This window comes from Myotis davidii, unplaced genomic scaffold (assembly GCF_000327345.1).
Source record: "Myotis davidii unplaced genomic scaffold, ASM32734v1 scaffold452, whole genome shotgun sequence".
NCBI classification, from domain to species: domain Eukaryota; kingdom Metazoa; phylum Chordata; class Mammalia; order Chiroptera; family Vespertilionidae; genus Myotis; species Myotis davidii.
This window is the reverse complement of record NW_006284245.1, coordinates 1,430,336-1,438,730: the sequence shown is the minus strand read 5'-3', so window position 1 is coordinate 1,438,730 and position 8,395 is coordinate 1,430,336.

Below are 8,395 nucleotides of genomic sequence, written 5' to 3'. Positions count from 1 at the left end.
CCCCCCCCCCCCCCCCATCCTTCCTTCTTCAGTAAATGGCACTTTAATTCCTTGAGCTGCTCAGGGCAAAATAATACATGAAACCAAAAAATAGTAGTCCTTTAAAACTCCTCTCACTTCCTTAGCTCTAATTTCTTATGAAGTGGCATTTGCATCCCCTTCAAAAAATTTCCTGTATCTTACCACTTCTTACAGTTTCCACTGTCTCAACTCAGTCCAAGCTAAACTCACTTTCTCACTGACCTCTGAGCTTACTCTTGACCTTGACATAGCAACCACAGTGGGTAGGTAATCAGACCATGGTATTCCCATGCTCTGATTCTCTAATAACTGCCCAATTCACACACCACAAGCACCAGGCCTACAAAGCTAATATGTCCCCTGACAACTTTGCCATCTTAGCTTTTGCTGTTCCTCCTCCTGCCCACCCAGCTCAATTGCCTTCTTGCCAGGAATGTCCCATTCCTGCCTCAAGCCCTGCCCTTTGAAATTTCGTTTCTTCTGCTGGACAGATTCCTCCCAAGTCACCATCTTCCCATCCACATTTCTTTTCACAGGTCACCTCTCCAAAACAAAGCCTTCTCTCCTAGGAAACGTTTGGAAATTAGCGTGTCTGTTCATTTCTGCCCCCTCTATAATGGTTTATTTTACATTCAAAATAATTATTATCTGACAGATAAAGTTTGACAAATTCTAGCAAAAGGAACACCAAAAGGAGATATAGGCCTTCATCACTTACAGTTTCCCTTAGGAGCTGGGGGTTTTGGGATAACATGAGTACTTCTAGGGCCTATGGAAGTGGTTCCCAGTGGGAGTATGAAAACAATATAGACAATTTATTTGGAAGCAAAGAATGCAGTGTGCACTCCGAGAGGCCAAAGTTCTCAGACAAAAGTAATTCTGCAGGTCTTTGATGGGATGACGAAGGCATTATTATGTTATTTGTATATTTCTCAACTGTTTCCTATGGAATTCAATAATTTTTTTGGTTTATTTTTCTTTTCCAACTTTGTCATTGATACTTTTTCCATGTGGAACCTATAATACCCAAGTAATTTATATCCACAAATAGTTTTTTTGAATGTATCTTATAGAAAGCCATTGCTCCTGACTAAGCCAGGGATACAAAGCTAAATTAGAAAAATAACAAATTCTGTCTGATTCCACTTACATGAGGTACCTAGAGTTGCCAGGGGTTGGGGAGAGGACAATGGGGAGTTTGTAGGTACAGAGTTTAAACTTTACAAGATGAAAAAAGTTCTGAAAATGGTGATAATGGTTGCATGACCTGTGAATGTAATTAATGCCACATTTGAACGGTGGTTAAAATGGTAAATTTTATGTTTATGTTATAATAATAACAATAAACTAAAGATATTGTCCCTGCCTTCCAAGAGCCCGTTGTGTAACTAACATGACATGTGAACCTCTCTGACAGTGACGGACCAGACTTGGGTTGCTCTGTGGGTCTAAGGTCAGTTCTACTAGGTCAGCACTGTGCTCATTAGAAGCCATGGCCTTGACCGAAAAGAGACAGTATCTGCTAGGTCAGGCATCTCAATCCAGCTAAATATGCCCTCGATAAAATGACTCAGCAGAGTGAGCTCAGAGGTCAGTTCTCTGTTCATGGAGACGGGAGTGCTGCTCTGCCCAGTAGGGCTGCTGCCAGCTGGGCTGGGATGCTGACCATGTGTGAGGTTGTTCTTGCTGTTCCCGAAGCCCTGGACTGCCTGTCCCTTCCAGCAGGGTCCTGTGGGTCACGCAGAAGGCGCGAATGAGGCTTCTGTTGGGCAGTGAATGTGAAGAGCCTTTGGAAACCATCCCATCAGGCTTTGATTTCTGTTGTTTCTTTTTCTTTTTTAATTTAGTCAAGGCAGAGAGGTTTGCAAAACTCTTCAGATAAGATGACTGATGGTGATTGTTTAAATCCTGCCAGGGTTGCCGCAAACAACTAGGAAAGGAGACGTGATGGCAGGGAGGTTAGGGAGGAAATCTGTGCGTGAGCGTAAGACTAACATGGGAGAAGTAATGGGCAGAATTAGTAGTAATGGATCCCTCGGAATAGAATCTAATTTAAAAGGGCTTAAGTGGTGCCCAGGAATGTTTGTGTTAAAAAGAACATCAAGTTAAGGGAAAAAGAAAACCTACTGCCTTGAGATGAATGGTCAGCAGTAGCCTGCACTGACCACTGGGGAACAAGGAGTCTAGAGAGCGAGGTCCTCATTTAAGATCACCGGAGGGAGCATTATCTCAATCCACTGAGGTTCTGCTTCCTGGCAATTGTAGGCAGTTTGGCTCAAATAAACTCACAAAAGTTCTGTACAGGTTTGCATGCTTTTATGTTAACATCACTTGGCATAGTCGTGGCAGGATTCCAAAGAAGCTCGCCCAGGAACATTCCTTGGATCCGGACTCGGTGCTAGGATCCAGCAAAGGGCCCATTGAGCCCACCGGTTCTCCGCCCGTTGGGTGAACTTGGGAAGTATTATTTATCAAGAAATTGCTGCCTGGGAATGTTATATCTTATAGAAAAGCAAAGTTTTTATCAAATCTATAACCATGCCACTTTTAAATTTTGTCATTCACGGATAGTCATTGCTTTACTCTGATGCATTTGTAGGTATATTACATGTTTAGAAAAATCAATGAAAAGGATTCTGATGTACTCTAAGTTGCAGGCTTCTAAGGAGGTTATATCTTTGAACTGGACGAAGACTTATAGGACTTTAAGGAATAACTGAATTCAAAAAAACTACGGGCAAATAATCAGGATAAGTAAAAACAGTTATGGCACTAAATGAACCAAGAATAATTATTCTTATGGCTGTTTAAAATATTGTTGATTTTTAAATCTTTTGTTTCCCAAATATAAGGACAACTAAAAGGCAGACATTCTACATTCATTTCACAGTACTCCCAGGAGACAAAGATCAAAGACTATGGCAACCCGGAGATTTTTGTCCATTGGGAAATACGTTAATGAAAGGCTCTCCCCAACAGAGTTACAGGACCTCACCTTACCAGGTGCCTAACCAGGAATGGACATCTGCCCCTGTCTCTGACACTTACCTTCGTCTCAAGGGTGAGAAGACGCCGGCTACAGAGGAGGTAGACAGCCATCCCAAGACGTCATCAAGGCCTGTATGCTCACAAACTGATGCTGCTCAAGCCTTGCTCTTATATCACCTCATTGTTATTGATTGAATGTATATAAAATAATTTTTATACTGCAGAATAAAAGATCACTAGACCCCGGATCTTCATGGAAAACCAACTGCCTTGTTATGAAATGGGTCTATCAAGCAGTGGTCAATTATATCTATTGATTGGACTAATTGATAGAATCAATAGGCTGTTTCAACATCATTGAAACAGCATTTTTAATCTCCCTGTTTCTTGGCCTCTCTTATATTAAAAAATGTTTTCTTCTAAATCATTGGTAAGGTCACTGAGGGGCTTTGAAAGCAGTATCATGCGGGGGCGGGGGAGGAATAGACAGGTTGGGCTGGGTCCAGAGTCTGTTCCTTATCTCTGGCAGCTGCCCCACCATCAGCACCATGACTGTCATCACCTCCCATTTTCTAGCGCACGTAGGCACAGGCATTAGTCTATGTTCAGAACAACACTCTCGGTCGGAGTTTCCACTGTCTTTTGCAGGTAAGTGACTTATAGCTCAGGGAAGTCATGACTTGCCCAAGATCACACAGCTAGTACGTGACAATACAGATCAAAAGTTGCTCCTGACAAATAGTGGACTTCCTCTCCACCCCAATGCTGGCTGGATCACCCGAGAATAATTTATTATCTGCGTGTGAATTTCCTCCTTTTCCAAGTGGAATTAATATCTCCCAGTGTCATCATGAGGATCAACTGACACAGTAACTGACTTGTAAGTTACAGAGAAACGCTCGTATCCAGTGGCAGGTGGCCTAACTCTCTTTCAACCCTCATGCTCTATTCCTTTCATACATAGCAAAGACATTTTCGTGGGATTGTGGACTCCCAGATTGTGCCTGCCCACGGCCCCGGTGCTTCTACACCTGGCACCTACGTGTGGCCATGTGCCAATGCATGAAAGCAGAAGCAATCTTCCTTTCCTAAGGCGGCTGCTCAGTGCCCTTTTCTCAACTCCCTCTCTGTCCCTTTCTGCAGCCACCTGCCTGGGATGGTGAGGAGAGATAGGTCCCCAGGATCATGGACAAGAGCTACATGTGAGCCCCACCAGACATTTGTGAGAGAGAAATAAACTTTCTTCCTCAAAATCTTAAGTGATCTAATGTATCTGATAGATATTGTTAACCACTGAATATTGTAATATTATTATATGTTATCTTGTATTAGCCATTGATAATGTTGCATATTTTATACAATACATGATATTACATTATATATAGATACAGATAATCTGTAAATCTATATATACACAGAGAGACACGGATAGAATTGTTTTGAAAGGGGAATGGAAGTGAAATATTTTATTGTAAAATTGATTTTAGACTATAAAAATTAAAAAATTGATCTCAGACTGTAAAAATATCTATTCCAGACACTTTGATATAAGGGGGATCTATAACTGCATAACCCTAAGGCTATAGCTATTTTAATTTTGTACATGTTATTCTTTTATTTTTAATATGAGCTTAAAAGATGTAGTCTTCATAAAAATATGTTGCTGAGAACATTGAATATTCCCTTGGGATGTTAATCGATGCTGTAAGAAAAAGGATTTGGTAAATGTACCAATATTGGTGGGATTCAGTGGCCCTCTTGTTCACAAATACTATTAGTGACTTTTCTAATTCATATTACTCTTTTGAAAAGCAATTTGGCATAGGCATCAGGTGCCATGGAAATAGTTAAGCATAGTCACCCGGTGTCCTATGATCAGAATCACAGCCTAAAATAATCCAAAATCTAACTAATTTCATGCAAGTAGACATGCTCATCTCATCTTTCTGTACTGTGAAAAATATATAGTAGTAACATGTTGATCAGACAAAATCGTTGACTTTAAGTTCAGTGGTTAAGTATATTGCAGTCTAGACATTCAATTGAAGACTTGCCAAACCTACCTCGTCTCCTGTCTTCACTTCCCCTACTCCCCTCTGCACGGAGAAGGCTCTTTTTTACCCTTTCTCACCAAGATGTCTCCTCTTTAACCCTCAGATCTTACTTTGAAAATCATTTCCTCTAGAATATCTTTCCAAATGCTCAGTCCTCTGTTAGGAATTCTTCTTATGAGTTATGAAAAAGATCTTCTTTGTCTCTTTCCACAACACGTTTCACACTGTATTGAAATGTCCTATTTATGTCATCATGCCTTCCCAAATAAATGGTTAGCACCCTGCAGGAGAGGGTCAAGTGGTGATGATTACATCAGAATCCATCACAATATTTCATATTTTATGTAATTGAGTTCCAGTGTTAAAACATTCATGATGAAGACACATTACAAAGCAGAATATAAATTCTCTACATACCATAACAACTGCTTAAAGTGGTATTTTTAAAACTGTGCCCAATGAAACACTAGTTATAAGAGACAGTCTATGGTCAAGAAAGTCAAATACGTTTGGCATATTCTGCAGGCCCTTGCGGGAGCTGCCCATTTGTATTGGTGTAAAAGCATAGAAAAGAACCCATTATTCCTTGTTTAACTTGTTATTTTTCAAAATGTATTTCACACCAGAAACCCCTTTCCTTGTAGCACCGACTAACATCTCAAGGAAACAATATTCTCAGGAACACATTTTGAAGACCAGATTTTTTAAATGATACTTAAAAAGAATAGAAGGAAATGTGTAAAAGTTTTTAAAAATTATAGTCTGGCTTATGTAGTTTGGGAATAGGTTTTTTTTTTCTTTTTATGTGAAACTTTTTGTTACAGTGTTAATTCTGGCATACTGGCATATTGTTAATTATTTTTATCATCTAAAAACACTTTCATAAGTATTCAATATTTTTGTTCCCATTACCCTTTCAAAATGAGTCAATATGTAAATAAATGTGAATGCTCATATATAATTGTCCTTGACAACAAGCAGCTTATTTCCCCCCCAATTTTTTATTGTGGTAAAATACACACACAACTTAGCATTTTATTAATATTTAAGTGTACAGTTCAGTGGTATCAAGTACATTTGTATTATTGTGCAACCTTGCCACCATCAATCTGGAGAATGAGTTTCCTTTTATAAAATGGAAACTATGATTTTGACTACCCTAAGTACCTCATGTAAATGGAATCATACATTATTTGTCTTCCTGTAATTGGCTCATTTCACTTAGCATATTGTTCTCAAGGTTCATCCATGTTGTAGCATGTGTCAGAATTTTCTTCCTTTTTAAGGCTAATATTCCATTCCATACATCTCTCTTTTGGTTGCTATTTGCATGAAATATCTTTTTACATGCTTTCATTTCAACCTGTGATTGAATCCTATGATGTGTTGGATTTAAAGGAAGTCTCATATAGACAGCATATAGTTGGGTTATGTGGGGTTTTTTTTAGTCCTCACCCGAAGATATGTTTCTATTGATTGATTGAGAGAGAGAGAGAGAGAGAGAGAGAGAAACATCAATGTGAGAGAAACATCCATCAGTTGCCTCCAATACCCACCGGGACCAGGGATCTTTCTTCCTTTCTTTTATTTTAGATCATCTCTTCTGCTTTTCTTTCTTTCCCACTTTTCCTTTCTTAACCATATTACAGTTTTTCCAACTTGGCATATTTCCACCTAATTTATTTCCATTTGGAAAAATCTGGCCTCTGTTATTGCCAAGCCTCTTTAAATAACTTGTCATGTCAGATATTTATAGATGGCACTTGTTCGCAAGGATCTAGCACTGAGAAGGTCACCCTGGCTTTTCATTCCAAAGTGAAGGAAGGATAGTTAAGACCATCGGTTGAGGAAGACCGGGGTGGCCTCAGAAGTGAGTAAGAGGACATTATGGCAGAATTGTTCCAATGATGTCGAATGGAGATGACGAGAATCATCTGAGCTTCACACCCGGTCTTGTTGTTGCAGCTCAGCACGTGCTTATGAATGAGCAGGTTGCCTGTGACAGAGCATTCAGGGCTGGTCCGCCCCCTCACCAGCTGGAAGGCCCAGGCCTGATCTCACTCCAGACGTCAGTTGACTCAGCTATGAACTTGCAGTTGGAGCTGGACCTCTAAGGTCACGTGGTTGGAGGAATGTGACATACTACACTTGCTATTTTATCTCTCTAAGGGTTGCAGGTCTGTGTCATTGCTCCGAAGTACTCTAAGGATGTTTTGCATCGCTATTCCTAAAGAAAACACCCACTGAAAGTCTCTGAATAGAACAACGGTGCTCTGGGGTTACACGTTTGGGGCTGAATGTATTCACGCTTTAGCATAGCATAGTAATAATCCGCTGTATTATAAAGCCAAGAGCGAAAAGCTGAGTATCATGTAATTTTTAAGAAATGGCAACAAATGGTACAGAAATGTGCCCGGCAGTCCAGTGAAAAATAGTTGAGAAAAGTGTACAATAATTATTGAGAGGGAGCTGCACAGGACCTCTCTGGAGGGGAAAGAGCCAAGCAACCATTAGAATTTAGCCAAGGACGTGAAATACACATGGACTTTTACCGCCACAGGAATCACCTGCGGGCTGGAAGCTGTCAGGCTTAATGGCACTAAGTGAGGAGGCGAGAGCAAACGCCCGGAACCGGAGCCAGGTGACACGGCTTCACAGTCAGGCTTCTCTCTGATGCTTCATGTTTGGTAGGCAGACAAGGTTGCTTCCCCCAAGAAAGCCAGAGAACTTCATACCTCACAATGACAGTCATCGGTTCTGGGTGTGACATTTAAAAGTCCACGGAGAAACGCAAATATGCTGAAGGAAAGACACTTGAGCATTGCCATCTGAACTGCTTTGGCACAGGAGACAATCGGTTTCCTGAAGAGATCATTTAAGAACGAGATCCCTGGAGAGTATTATGCGAAGCAAAATAAGCCAGTCAGAGAAAGACTAGTAGCACATGATTTCACTCATATGTGGAATCTAATGAACAAAATAATCTGATGAAAAAAATAGAACCAGAGACATTGAAGCATGCGGCAGACTAAAGTATTTCAGAGGGAAGAGGGAGAGATTAGCCAGAGAATTTATATGCATATATGCATAGTCTATGGGCACAAACAATAGGTGGTGAAGGCTTGTGTGTGGGGGAGAAGGGAACCAGGTAGGGGGTCAATGGGAAAAAAGAGGGGGCATCTGTAACACTTTCAACAATAAAGGTAACATGGATGACAAGGATTAAAGGAAATGACCAAAACACCAGGATAGGGGGCAGATTTTGTACACCAGCACAAATTAGATCACACAGTGAACTGTTCAAAATAGATCAATTTCTGTTGCCTATACAT